This window comes from Cryptomeria japonica, chromosome 2, assembly GCF_030272615.1.
Source record: "Cryptomeria japonica chromosome 2, Sugi_1.0, whole genome shotgun sequence".
NCBI lineage: Eukaryota > Viridiplantae > Streptophyta > Pinopsida > Cupressales > Cupressaceae > Cryptomeria > Cryptomeria japonica.
Genome location: NC_081406.1, coordinates 467,290,980 through 467,306,578, shown reverse-complemented (window position 1 = coordinate 467,306,578; position 15,599 = coordinate 467,290,980). Strand labels below are relative to the sequence as shown.

General features: G+C 32.8%; 1 pseudogene; it reads right to left on the bottom strand.

The window, feature by feature from the left end:
- Positions 1 to 15,599, bottom strand: part of LOC131056641 (ATPase family AAA domain-containing protein At1g05910-like) — a 68,685-nt pseudogene that overhangs the window by 8,921 nt on the left and 44,165 nt on the right.

The following is a 15,599-nucleotide window of genomic DNA, read 5'->3' as shown; positions in this document are numbered from 1 at the left end:
TGTTCCCCTCCTGTATTCTTCCTATTCCCATTTGCACAGGGGGGTATTTATCCTACCTCCCCATGTGGTGAAGATCCACGATGGTCTCCTAATAGGTAGCACCCCACTTTTTGAAGAGTTGATGTCCCTCTAATTCTGACAGCTTTTTTCAAGAAGAGCATCACTTCATATAAAACCCGAATTGGAACTATTCAAACCACCCTTTAAAGAATGGTTATCGGGCCTTGGTAAATGTAGGGGTTAACTGGTTAATAGAAATAATATATGTTTTAATACAAAGCACCATTATAATATAATGTGTATTGTTAATATAATAAAATCATTCAATAAAAAATGTAAATTGATAATATAATATTATTTATTATTAATATAATAGCATCATTCAATATAAAATGTAAATTGATAATATATAATATTATTTTAATGTTAATGTGATATAATATAATTTTGATATGTTTTTAACATATAATTTTATATGGCAAAAACTATATTAATTATTTCTACTATAAATGTGGGGACATGACAGCCTTCCCTTCCCCAGATTGCTTGTCCTCAAGCAATTTCAAATAAGGGTGATCACAATGGTAGTGCTCAAGATGACTCTACTCTGATATTACTACATGTTGTAGGTTTGAATTAAGGCATATATGATTTAACTTAAGACAAGCCCACTCTCTTCTAGAGGAAAGGATCAAAGGCCATCCTATTGTGTTTGCAAAAACTAGTTAGGTTGGCAGTATGATGATTTGAAAAATGACCTTAATTGTGAGATTATCAAGCTGCCTATGCCTTATAAAATGGGGCCCTTTGAAATTTGTTCACTGAATATTGTTGTTTTGTATGGTAGTTGTAGCTTAACACCATTGCTCGAGAGATGATAAAATGCTAGAACATTTGTAAAGGGGTTTGATATCATGGAAGATGATTATGTTCAGTCACGCTTGGTACAAATTTTGAACATAACAATTTGTGATAAGCAGTTTGTGAAATGATAAATACTATTTTTGAGTATCACTTCTGATTACAGGAGTTATTGTAAGGAAACCACAAATGATGTTTTTACTCTATCAGTACATACTGTTCATGAGAGGAATACATATATGAGATATGTCTAAATTTATTGATTTATAATTTGTTGGATGAACATGTCTGAATCCCCAATTAGAGAGATAAATTTCCCAAAATGTAGAGGTTGTATTAATTAGAGAATGTCCAAGATGGTTGATCTAGATGACAACATGAAAAGTTAATAATAATAACTTGGCTTAATCTTAACATCCATAAAGAGTATGTATTAATATTGGAAAATGTTTTGTAGTACCCCTACTCGTTTGGACTCATATTTTGTGATTGGTCTTTCTCAGTGGATACATTATCATCATTTTTTATTTAGAATTATATAACATTGTTCCATGTTTTATCTTATTATGCAATGTATGATTTATTTGCAGTATTTTTGTACTTATGTTTTATGGCATTGTATGGTTCATTGCTTTGTATTGACACTTTACTTTATCTATGCACTGTGAGTTGTGTATTTGTGAGTGTATGGGATGCAGTGAGATGATTTTCCTTCACTCATCTCGGTGAGACAGGGAACGTCGTGATTCTCCTTCATCGGTGTGTATGTTGTATTTTCTATATATATATATATATATATGCATGTGTGGTCAGTGATGCAGGATGTTGCAGGTACAAGTACCGGGTAGGTATAGGGTATCGTCTCCACCTGCCCACACAGGTCTGAGTGTGCCTTATATTTTCTGATGGAAGTGAAGGAGATAGTAGTTGACCCTATTTTTAGTTAGTTACACTCAGGTGAGTGCCTTTAGTTAGTCGTTCTATCAATTGGTTTGGTCTTCATATTTTATTGTTTGATCTTTATAAAAGTCACATGATGCTTGCTCAGTTTGAGTGTCTAGTGTTCCTAATTATTGTATGTCATTGGTAATTGTTCATTTATTATGTCTATAAGAGTAAGTGTAGTTTTGGATTTTGGAGGAAAAAGAGTCAAGTGATCTAGTGACTTAACGTTGTTTGCAAAAGATGAGTTAATATCTTGGTATAAGTTGATATGAATTTCATCAGCATGTTAGCTTGATAGTTGCAATTCGATCATTTGAATATATGTAAAGACATTTTATACATCGAGGGCAATTGTCATTTATAAGTAGTTATTTGAGTTAAGATAAGGTGATTGTATTATCATTAGTTGATATCGCCCATCGGATTATTGTGTTTCTGGAATATGCATGTATATAGTTAGAATTATAAATATATTATATTTAATATGCTTTTCGAATGGGTAATATATATATATAATTTGATTATTCGAATATATATCTATATGAAAAAAAAAAGTCATTAGTTATAAGTATTTGAAATCAAAGTATATATATATATATATATATATTCTTAAAACGTAAATTGCTAAGAAGGTTAATGTTTAAATATTATAATGGAAGTTATTAATTAATTATCAAAATATAATAATGAAATTAAAATAAAACAAGTAAAGAAAAATAAAACAAATGTTATTTTTAAAGGTGGTGGCGGGGGTTATTTTGTAAAACAATATATAATATAAAGGGTGGTCGATAGTAATATCGACCACCCCCCTTAATAAAGGGAGGGGTCGGTATTACCACCGACCACCCTCCTCCCTCATAGCCATATGTTACCTCTCCTCCTTTGGTCACCCCAACACAAAAAACAAAGACACCCCTCCCCTCTCATTGTTCAAAATGTTAAACTACCACTCCTCCTTCATGATGCAAGTGAACTCCAAGTTGGTCAATGCGGTGGAGGCATAGTAATACAGTTTGTAAAACAACGAACTCTGCATGGCGATAATGGCGACTATGTAGGAAGGGACACCAAGTGGTAAGTTTAATGCGAGGCATACGTGACATAGGAGTAAGGCGACTTGGCAGCGAAGACTATTATTTTGCCCATAACAAACACTTACGTGTTTGACAGTTTGCTTATAACTTGTTGTTCCTTCCATCCTTTGTATCATTCTACCACAATTTTTGGGCACATAACTATAGAGTGAAGATGTAACTGAAAGTAGTTCATTAAAAGACTCCTCATCAACTGCATAACTAAGCCTTAGATGTAGGAGAGGTCATGTGTAAATTCTAGTATAAATATAGGTGGGGAGTACGGAAATAGGGAATGAATTTCATTTTGCATCGAAGGCAGGATGGTGAACTAGAGAGGAAAGAATTGGAATAGAAGAGAAAGGTAGAGTAGAATAGATAGATAGAGAGAGTATTTTAGGTGGCATCATAGTGAGATAGTGGGAATATTTTAGTAAGAAGGAAAGAGAGAGCTATTTTCTTTTGGGATAGAGTATTGGTGTCTATCAGAGATAAGGTTCGCAAGGCGCGCTATCATTCTATAGAAGGACATAGAGATCTTGCATACGAGTTAACACCGCATAAGGTCAGGAATATATTTAGTTTTGGAACATTATTATTATAAGCCTTAGTGATAAGTAATGTTTATGGTTTAGATTATGTTTTCGGTAAAAGTATTAAATTATTGTTTTGATTAGTTCGTGAAAAATAATAGAATATTAAGTGTATTTGTATTATAGCTATAGCTGTGGAAATTCTGTACATATTGCACACTTGATTATTTTATAAAAGGAATTATGTTTGCGTTCAAGCCTAGTTGTTAAGATTCTTTAGATGTTGCTCTAGGAGAGTCTGGGAAGTAATGGCTTATTGTTGATACATTACAAAGATGGTACGTGTCAAACAGACAGCTCGCAAATCCGTAGCAGGATATGCTCATTACTTGAAAGTCAAGAAAGATTCTCTGACACCTATCAAGCATGTTGTGGATGACAACCCTACTGAAGAGAACCTAGCTCCTGAAGAGAGTAAAGAGATAGAAAAAGGTCCTACTCAGAGTCCAACTAAAGAAGTTACTGTTGAAAAAGGAAAAGAACTTAAGCTAGAGTGCTCGCCAGAAAAGCCGATAGTTATAAGTTCTGACTCATCGGAGGGGTATACCCCCTTAAGTGATAATGAGTCCGTGGGATAATTTCCCCTGAGTGAAAGAAAATCTAAAGGATATACTCCTTTAGATCATGTAGAGTCTGATGAGTGCACTTCTCCATTTTTTCCGGAAGAATGATGTAACACTCTAGTGTCAAAAATAAAAATAAAAATAAAGACATTATTCTATTGAGAAATGTATTATGTCTTCTTGTAAGACTTCTTTGATGAAATAAATATATCTATTTTGATCTTAGTTTATGGTATAAGTGGAAATTATTGAGGCTGCTTACCTATAGTAGTTAACAAGAGTAATTGAACTCTTAAACATGTTATTAAGTGTTAAATTTTGTGTTATACTGACCAAATTGTTCTTCGTGTCTTGGCGACGTATATTCGTACTGCAAGTTAATTGTGTGTTAGGTGTTTTTACGTAAGATTGCCTTGTTTATATGGTGGTCATAGCTAAGTACATTGAGTCATGTTGTCAGTATGTCCTATGTACTATGTTTTGGCCAGATATTTAGATGTATAACCTTAAGGAAATGAGCCACCGTGAGTTGTTCGTAATGGTCAACCTTAGGTTAGTAATTATGTATCTTTCATCCAAGGTATGTCAGAATTGGGTATGGCTGCCTATGTTGTCATAGAATTTTGTAGATAGAACTATCCTATAGTGTCCTAAGAGAGAGAGTGGCTTTCGAGTGGGGGCCATGCCCGAAGTGGTGACAAGATAACCCATTGGAAGTTGGTTAAGAAAGTGAAAACCTAATAAATTATTAGGGAAGGGTAGAATAAATGTTAAATAAAATAATGTGCCTTGCACATAGGTGAGTGCTAGTATAGGGCTCATAATGTAGCAAGAAGGCCTGGAATGGAAAACTTACCACCTTGTCTTTGTGAGAGGATTGGTAAGGTCCGCATGAGTCTTAGTTGGAATCGGAGGTTCGGGAGAGGTTACCAAGATAACCCAGGATGGGGGCCGGGACCTATGGAGGCTGTACCATGGTATCCACTATAAGACATGTGATGACACTTCTCCTTAGAGTCACTAGTGTTTTGTGAGTTGGGTCACATGGTTGTGAGTGGAGTCTTGTAGTCCTTTCGTTCTTGTTTTATTTGGCTTGCTAGAGGGTTATCTACTATCTCCAACATGGTGGGGTGGTTCCTTTTCAGAATCACATGGTTGGGTGGTAGTGTCACTTCCCATCGGATGTACTGGAATGTAACTTCAGGTGAGGAAGGACTTCGCTAATGTTCTTGGTTCGTGGTTCATGTACCAGCTCTTGTTCTTAACCATTATTCAGTTGAAAACTTGAGGTCTTGAAAAGAAACTTTATGTAACTTTCATTTTGTAACATTTTAGCTCATGATGTAATTTTTTTGAAAAGATGTATTTTTGAATATTGTAAGCAAAGAAACATTGTAATGTATGCTATTTTAGATACTTAATTCTTTTGTATATATTATATGATTACTTTGGAGTATTTTGAATTCTTTCATGGTGGAAATTTTATCTTAAACATTTAATTTTCCTATAAGCTGAATAGTAGGTTTTTCCGTGGTGTCAATTTAATTTACGAAGTAATATTCGTTGGTAACCCTTAGGAAATTCAGGTCTTAGACTTCCACTGTGTTATTAGATGTGCTAAGGTTTAATTCAATCACTTGTTCTTTCTTTTAAAAAAAAAAATTATTTCACCCTTAGTTGCATAGATTATGATGTTTTTCCTTTAGGGTTCTTGGCGGGGCATTACATGTTTAGTCAATGAAAAATTTCAGTGGGCAGCATGAATGTCACTGACATCATAGTTACCAAATAGAGGTGGGTAATGAATAAGATCTCAATTAATTAAGTCTGGTATCGCTCCTTCGTGTCATACAGTCTGAAACCATATAGATTGTTATGATTGGATATTGAGGTATTGGTAAACTTAGGTGGTAGATTGGTATTAAATATATCATGAATAAATTGAACATGGCTAATATTATCTTTGTCTGACTGCATTCTCAACATGTTTCCTTTCTCCTCTTATGACGATTTATGGGAAAAATATCTATACTCATCAAGTTCTTATATTATCACCTCATGGTTTGAGAAATTGTACTCTTACACATTCTTCCTTCCTATATTACTCTTACACATTCTTCCATCCTATAGATTTTCATACTATCGTCATGTTTCAATAATCCCTATGTTGTCCTTCCCATGTTATTAGGAGTATGAAACCCATGTTTGCGAAAAGAAGGGCCTGGGTGATTTAAAACAATCACCCCATTTATAAGTACTCATAAAGCATACTCATGGAATAACTAAGCATATTCAATCATGTTGAAACATGTAAGATAAGGGGCTTTCATTCAAAACAAAAAGAATTCATGCTGAAAGTATAAGAAACAATTGCATAAGATACAAAGCACATCCATGGATGAACACATGCGAGGAAATACACATAGAGGTGGAAGCATACATGAGAAAGGTATACAGAAACACTTTACGAATGAATCCAATACATCAAGTATGAAGCATACAGATGAATACATAAGGCATGAGTCATACACACGAATACACATAAGGTGTAAAGTATAAAGTATACAAATGAATTACATAAGGCAAGAAGCATCCATGCAAAACATAGAATATACACATAAGGCACAAATACATGTAAAGCATGAAATTTACATATGAAGTATACACATGAATTCACTTAATGCGTGAAGCAAGTATACATAAATACCATAACACATGAAGTGCACATAGGCATGAAATAATGGATAGATGTAAGCCAAGAAGCAACATACATGACTATATGCAAGGGATGAAGTAATGCACACAAGGCATGAAGGAGCTATATAAAGCATGAACCATACATATGAATACATGCAAGACATGAATCATACATGTAAACCATGAATTAATACATAAATACACAAAAGGTACAAGCATATATGAGAAAGGTACTCGTGGAGTGGACATGCTGAAGACACATCGATCGTGAAGCATACAAGAGAGAGGTATTCATGGAATAGACATCCGAAAACATCTCATTCATGAAGTAACACAAATACACATAAGATATAAAACACATATGCCAGACACATGATAGACATGGTGCAAGCACAAGGTATACATGAGGAAAGTGTACATATAAAACACCCATGGAGTAGGCATGCTCAAAACACATAAGAAACACGTAAGACACGAAGCAGTTAAAGGCACACTCATAAGAATGCAATGTTGCCCTAACCAATTCAATTTTTTATTTATTTGAGAAGAGACTGGAATAATTAGTCCTAACTGAGTAGTTGTTTTGTCCAATAGGCTGGCAGAATCATGCTCTGATACCACTATAATGTCCCCTAATTAGTTACACTTTAATTTAGCCTAAGTTTGGCCAAATCTATAAATAGGTAATTGGGTTTTATAGGTGTACCTTTGTATACTATTTTCCTGCAACAAAATTAGAGAACATATATGAAATAATACTTAAACTGAAAAATGAACTATATTAAATGATATCAAATTTGCTATATTAATGGCTATTAGAATTATAATTGTGGGATATAATCTAAGTTACTGATTCGGTTTCAGGCACCGGTTTGGGTTCGAAGAACCCAGTACGCGGGTATGGCAAAATTTTGAAAAGGGGTTTGGGTTTGTTAGTACAAAAACATGTAAATTATATATATATATATATATATATATGTATATATATATATATGTATATGTATATATATATATATGTATATGTATATATATATATGTGTATATATATATATATATATATATATGTATATGTATATATATATGCAGTGCCCCTCGCAGGGTCCCGGGGCTGCGCCCAGGGCACGCTCCCTATCGCTATAGAGGGTGGGGTCGAGGGGATGTGCCCCCACTGCCAACACCAAATTAAAACATTCAAACCCACATGAAACTCCATGGCATGCATCAATTTTATGATTTTTTAAGATGTTAGGAACAAGGCCAAACAAGTCAAAATTCTGATCAAGGTGCATTCTCCCATATGAGAATTGTGATTTTTGACTTGTTCTTTCATAAAGACTTGTGCTTATCTCTTGGTTGTAAGATGCATAGGTGTGTGGCTTTAGACATAGGCTCATATTAATTTTTCATGTGGTGGAATTCAAAAAAAAAAAATTTGCAAAAAAAAAATCCATTTTTGGGCTGTCAGACCCTTGGGTTCGTCTTGGGTCCTCTTGGGTTCAACCCTGGGTCGTCTTGGGTTCACCTGGTTGAAACCAAGCCTGTGAACCACAAACCCTGTCTGAACCACAGGCGAACTAGACCCGAACCCCGAACCAGGGCCGTACCAGACCAGTGCCAAGGGTCTAGCAGTCTGAACCTGGTAACTCAGGATATAATCATATTATTATATTTCCTAAATGAGATCAGATTATTATATAAAGTTAGTTTGTAAGTTAGTTACTAATCAATTCCTTTAGTCCATTAGTTGGATAGGGTGTCCTAGAAACCATCCCTCCTAGGCCCAAGGGAAGCATACCATATCCCCCTTGGTTCCATATGGAAAGTGTTAGTCATCCATCATGGAGTGGCGTACCCAGCGAGGTGTTCTAGCATCGTTCCCCCTCAACACAACTGCCTTCTCTCTTAAGCCCAAGAGCAGATGCTTCACCCCTCTAGGCTCCATGTGGTAGGTGTTAGGCATCCACTATGGAGTGGCATACTTAAGAGAGTCCCTCATTTACAATGAACCTTTTGTGATATTCCAATGAAGTCACATTTGTCATTCAGTTGAACTAATTATGATAATCAATTTGTACTTGACATAGTTATTATACTTCATCATATTATATTTCCTTAGTGTCTTATATCAGATTGTTAACAGTTATTTCTGTTAGTATTACTTTAAATCAGAATTATTCATTAATTCTTATTGCTGTATTTTATGTTATTAGCATGGTACAATATTATAGCAACTTATACAAACTGAATTTGATTGCATTATTCCTTCTAAATTCATTATTAGATATATGTGTGTGTTTCTTATGTCTAATAGTGTTCTCATGTATAATCATTTTAATGTTATTTTAATAAATATACATTATTTGCTTTTGAACTTTATATCATATTAATTCCATTAATTTAACTAAGACCATATAAAATTTTATATATATAATATCACCTATTATATTCCATTACAAGCCCTCTTCTCTTTTATTATCCTTGCTGGCAGTTTCTATACATTTCTCTATCCTTGCTGGCAGATCTGACTTTCTTGTTCCCCTCCTGTATTCTCCCTATTCCCATTTGCACAAGGGGGTATTTATCCTACCTCCCCATGTGGTGAAGAGCCACGATGGTCTCCTAATAGGCAGCACCCCTCTTTTGATGAGTTGATGTCCCTTTATTTCTGACAGCTCTTTTCAAGAAGAGCATTGCTTCATATAAAATCCAATTTTGAACTATTCAAACCACCCTTTAGAGAATGGTTATCGGGCCTTGGTAAATATAGGGGTTAATTGGTTAATAGAAATAATATAAGTTTTAATACAAAGAACCATTATAATATAATGTGTATTGTTAATATAATAAAATAATTCAATAAAAAATGATAATTGATAATATAATATTATTTATTGTTAATATAATAACATAATTCAATATAAAATGTAAATTAATAATATATAATATTATTTTAATGTTAATGTGATATAATATAATTTTGATATGTTTTTAACATATAATTTTATATGGCAAAAACTATATTAATTATTTCTACTATAAATGTGGGAACATGACAGTCTTCCCTTCCCCAGATTGCTTGTCCTCAAGCAATTATTATTTAGGGTGATCACAATGGTAGTGCTCAAGATGACTCTACTATGATATTACTACATGTTGTAGGTTTGAATTAAGGCATATATGCTTTTACCTTTAATTTGAGTGTGAGTTATAACCAACAATGGGAAATTGGCATGATTTAACTTAAGAGAAGCCCACTCTCTTCTAGAGGAAAGGATCAAGGCCATCCAATTGTGTTTGCAAAAACTAGTTAGGTTGGTAATATGATGATTTGAAAAATGACCTTAATTGTGAGATTATCATGTTGCCTATGCCTTATAGAATGGGGCCCTTAGAAATTTGTTCACTGAATATTGTTGTTTTGTATGGTAGTTGTAGCCTAACACCATTGCTCGAGAGATGATAAAATGCTATAACATTTCCAAAGGGGTTTGATATCGTGGAAGATGATCATGTTTAGTCACGCTTGGTACAAATTTTGAACATAACAATTTGTGATAAGCAGTTTGTGAAATGATAAATATTGTTTTTGAGTATCACTTCTGATTGCAAGAGTTATTGTAAGGAAACCACAAATGATGATTTTACTCTATCATTACATATTGTTCATGAGAGGAATACATATATGAGATATGTCTAAATTTATTGATTTATAATTTGTTGGATGAATATGTCTGAATCCCCAATTATAGGGATAAATTTATCAAAATGTAGAGGTTGTATTAATTAGAGAATGTGTAAGATGTCTGATCTAGATGACAACATGAAAGTTAATAATAATAACTTGGCTTAATCTTAACATCCATAAAGAGTATGTAGTAATATTGGAAAATGTTAAGTCAATGAAAAATTTTAGTGGGCAGCGTGAATGCCACTGACATCATAGTTACCAAATAGAGGTGGGTAATGAATAAGATCTCAATTGATTAAATCTGGTATCACTCCTTCGTGTCGTACAGTCTGTAACCATATAGATTGTTATGATTGGATATTGACGTATTGGTAAAATTAGGTGGTAGATTGGTATTAAATATAGCACGAATAAATTGAACATGGCTAATATTATCTTTGTTTGACTGCATTCTCAACATGTTTCCTTTCTCCTCTTATGACGATTTATGGGCAAAATCTCTATACTCATCAAGTTCTTATATTATCACCTCATGGTTTGAGCAATTGTACTCTTACACATTCTTCCTTCCTATATTACTCTTACACATTCTTCCATCCTATAGATTTTCATAGTATTGTCATGTTTCAGTAATCCCTATGTTGTCCTTCCCATGTTATTAGGAGTATGAAACCCATGTTTGCAAAAAGAAGGGCCCAAGTGATTTAAAACAATCACCCCATTTATAAGTACTCATAAAGCATACTCATGGAATAACTAAGCATATTCAATCACGTTGAAACATGTAAGATAAGGGGCATTCATTCAAAACAAAAAGAATTCATGCTGAAAGTACATGAAACAATTGCATAAGATACAAAGCACATCCATGGATGAACACATGGGAGGCAATACACATAGAGGCAGAAGCATACATGAGAAAGGTATACAGAAACACTTTATGAATGAATCCAATACATCAAGTATGAAGCATACAGATGAATACATAAGGCATGAGTCATACACACGAATACCCGTAAGGTGTAAAGTACAAAGTATACAAATGAATTACATAAGGCAAGAAGCATCCATGCAAAACATAGAATATACACATATGGCATGAATACATGTAAAGCATGAAGTGTATGCATGAAGTATACACATGAATTCACTTAACGCATGAAGCAAGTATACATAAGTACCATAAGACATGAAGTGCACACAGGCATGAAATATAATCTAAGAAATTATAATAATGTCCACCATTAACAAAGAATTTGGTTTACATTTATATGTTTTATTTCTTCATTTGGCTACAAACACTACATTGTTATTGACATGTCTTTACAATAAGTGTTCATTAACTATGATATCAACTGAAGCTGTTAAGACTTAAGAATATAACAGCAAATGCCCCTGGAGTAGGGGATTATTCTACCCTATGTAAAGCTGAAAAAATGTTATATATCTTCCAAACTTCAAGTTCATGGACAATCAGATAACTTCATAGACATCTAAAAAGAAAATTAGGAGGACAACTCCTATACTAGATCACCACCAAACAAGATATCAGTTTTTTAAGATCACCACCAAACAAGACACCATTTTGATGTATGAGAGTACACTCATGCAAGCATTCCACTAGATGATTTGTTTTTTCCATTTACCTTATGTTGCTTTGAACTATACAACCCTACCTGCTCCAAATTTATAAATAAGACCTTAGTTATATTCCATAACAAATCCTAAGCCATTACAAAAATTAAAACCATCAATGGAACTATAGCGTACAAGTTGGAGTAATCACCAAAAGGAGAGTGTTCAATTCTTGTGGGTTTAGGTCTTCGATTATAAACCCAAGCGAATTGAAAATTGGATACAACCAGAATTATACATCCTCTTGAAAGAGGGGAAAAAAAATACAGAAAGGGTTTTCGCATACACTAAAACATCATCTAAATTTGAGTTGCAAATACATAAGATTGGATACAGCCAGAATTATACATCCTGTTGAAAGAGGGGAAAAAAAAAGTGAAGGGGTTTTCGCATACACTAAAACATCATCTAAATCTGAGTTGCAAATACATAAGAATGATAAATCATGAACCCATACAAATAGAAAAAAGCTTATGACACAAGGAAACGTCCTCTGGCAAAAGAAAGTTTTTTCATTCTAAACCGCTTGCATTTTCGCATACAATAAAAATACGAGGAGAAATATGGTGGCAAACCGGGGCAAACTAAAACATTGCACACAAGGACTGAAACACCATCTCAGGAACACAACCAATTATGACTCTGCACATCACTTGTTGGATTTGCCAGCCGCGATAAAAACAGAGACGCATTGTAAGAGATTGACGCATTGCATAGATTAGGTGTGGGCTGCAGCATTTCGGCGAGGCGGGACAAGGCACCTTTTCTTGTGCTTGTCATGATACATCTGCAGGCAGTGGTTGAGATTCTGCCTCCTGCGCAGGGCTCTCTTTTGCGAATTCTTCTTCTCCTTATGTTTCTGTTTCTTTGACTCTCTACTGCATTTTGCGGGCGAAGGGGAGGTTGACGCTTTTCCATCCATAGCTCATACAAAACAAAGCAGCTGCAGACAGTAATCTACAGACAATGACTCTTTCTTCTTCTTTGTTTTTTTGTTGTTAAGACATAACTTTGTAATGCCTCTTTATTAGTTCATAAAACAGGCGGCAAAGAAGTGAATTAACCACTGGTTTTCTTACATTACTTACCTAATACCTGCACAGCCTATACTGTTATTGAATTCAATTAATTTTCATTGTTTCCCACGATGTCATTAAATCTAATAAAAAATATTTCTTTATAAATCTACAACAAAGGTAGGTGCTTCTTCTTCTTATTAATTTTATTCATTTGAGAATTATGTTTTTATTAAAGATTATATATATAATAGTTTAGATTATTTTATTCACTCGAGAATTATAACATTTAGAAGATTATATATTTTTTATAATATTATTATATATATTGTATAAATTGGTAAAGGTAGATGCTTCTTCTTATTATTAATTTTATTCACTTGAGAATTATCGCATTTAGAAGATTATTTTTTTTTTTATAATATTATTGTATATACTATATAAATTGGTATAAATATTTTCAACACTCTTGAGAAAATCTAAAATGATATCAATTTTTAAGTTATTTCATTTATTAAAATTTATTTTATTTTATTGCAAACTATTATATTTACTATTATCTTACAAAATATCAAAAAACATATTTTATTAAAAGAAATTAATTTTCCTTAAGATATGTTAATATTTTTTTACATTCATTTTTAAAATTTTATTTTTATTTATTTTCAATATTTTTAATTAATTATTTATTTTAAATACAATTATCTAGAAATATTATTGTATTTTAAAATTTTATTTCTATTTGTTCTTTATTTAATCTAATATAAACATAATAATTTCAAAATAAATAAAAAATAAATAATTTTTTTTAAATTAAACTATATTTTTTAGATAAATATAGAAATACAATTGTTTAAACTAAATAATAAAAAGAAATATTGAAAATAAATCAACTTTTTGATGTCTAAATGGTTGTCAAATTGAAGATACAAAATAAAGTTCTTTGTTAACATATTCACACCTTTACACTCTACCTTTTCTACCATTGTACAATGATTCCTTTCCTCCTCAATTTAGAAAGTGCTCTATATGATTGAAAGTAAGGAAGGCTTAAGAACTAGCACATATACCTTAAGTTGTAATTTAATCTATATAAAATAGATTAAATTAAAATTTAAGGTATATATGCTAGCCAGAGTCGTGCGGCACGATATGGAAAACATAAAATAAATCAATATATAATTTTATATAGTACCTTTCTATTAAAATAGATTATATTATTATATTATTACACAAAGATATATGAAAGTTTATATATCTTTTTAGAGTATTTTTTATAATATATATGTGTTCCAAGATCAAAGCAAATACTAAAATCTAAGATATATTAAACTTTATTTAATCATGAGTATTATGGTTATGGTTGGTGATAGGGTTAAGTTTAGTGTTATTGTCAGGGTTAACGTTTACATCATGGTTCAGGTTAGGTCTACGATTAGGGTTAGAGTTTACCATTAGGCTTATGATAATGATTAGGATTTCTATCATGGTTAAGGTTAGCATCAATGTTAGGGTTTGGTTTTGGTCGAGGATTATGGTTAGCGTTAGGGTTTAGGATTACAATTCGGATTGTGTTTAGGATTAGGGTTATGGATGCGGTTTAATATTAGGGACATTTATGGTTAGGGTTTAGTGTCAGGGTTACAATTATGTTTAGGGTTTACATCAAAGTTAGGGTTAGGATAAGCATAATAGTACATTATATATCTTAAAAAGATGTCAATTATGACGTAAACCTAATTTGTTAGTTTCTCTATGATTTAATTGTACAATCAGGTTATGATGAGAATTTAAATGATATAATACCTATGTTTAATTATACAATCAGATTTATTTATTTTGCTGGGTAAAGGGCATATAGTCATTTTGTATTAATATAAGTAGAAATTTACATCTTAAAAAATAAACCTTCTCGGATCTCTTTAAATCATATATTGAGCCATATCACTACTAATTTATCTCAAAGGAGACTTCTAAGCTACAACAATCCCTAAATAGAAAATTAGGGATGGAAACCATAGTATATCCACTATCTCTGACAATTAATAAAGCTAGAGATATTTTACTATCATATCTCGACCATAAATACCTTTCTAAGTATTATCATGTATATATTATCAACACCATGATAGGGCTATAAGTCAATATAGGGCTCACTCCCTCCCTAGAACTGGGCCTTCCTCATCTTCTTCACTATTGTTGCTACTCCCACTCTCTTAGAAAGGATCATCTTTGTCACACCTTCCAGTCAAACGTTTGAACTCATGAACCCACTGCAAAGTGACATCAATATCATCCCCTATAGGGGGAACCAAAACTCTATCATCTGCAAATCCGATAAATTTTTTGATAAAGTCTAAGCATCTTCTCTTCAAATGAATACTCACTTCCCAACACTCTTGATCCCATATGAAAAGTATTGGAAACCTAGGCATTGGGACTCCATTCCTACTTGCTAACCCGTAAAAGGAAGATGGAGGGATAGTAAGGTTGTGATCATTCTCATAGAGAGCTTTGTCCATATC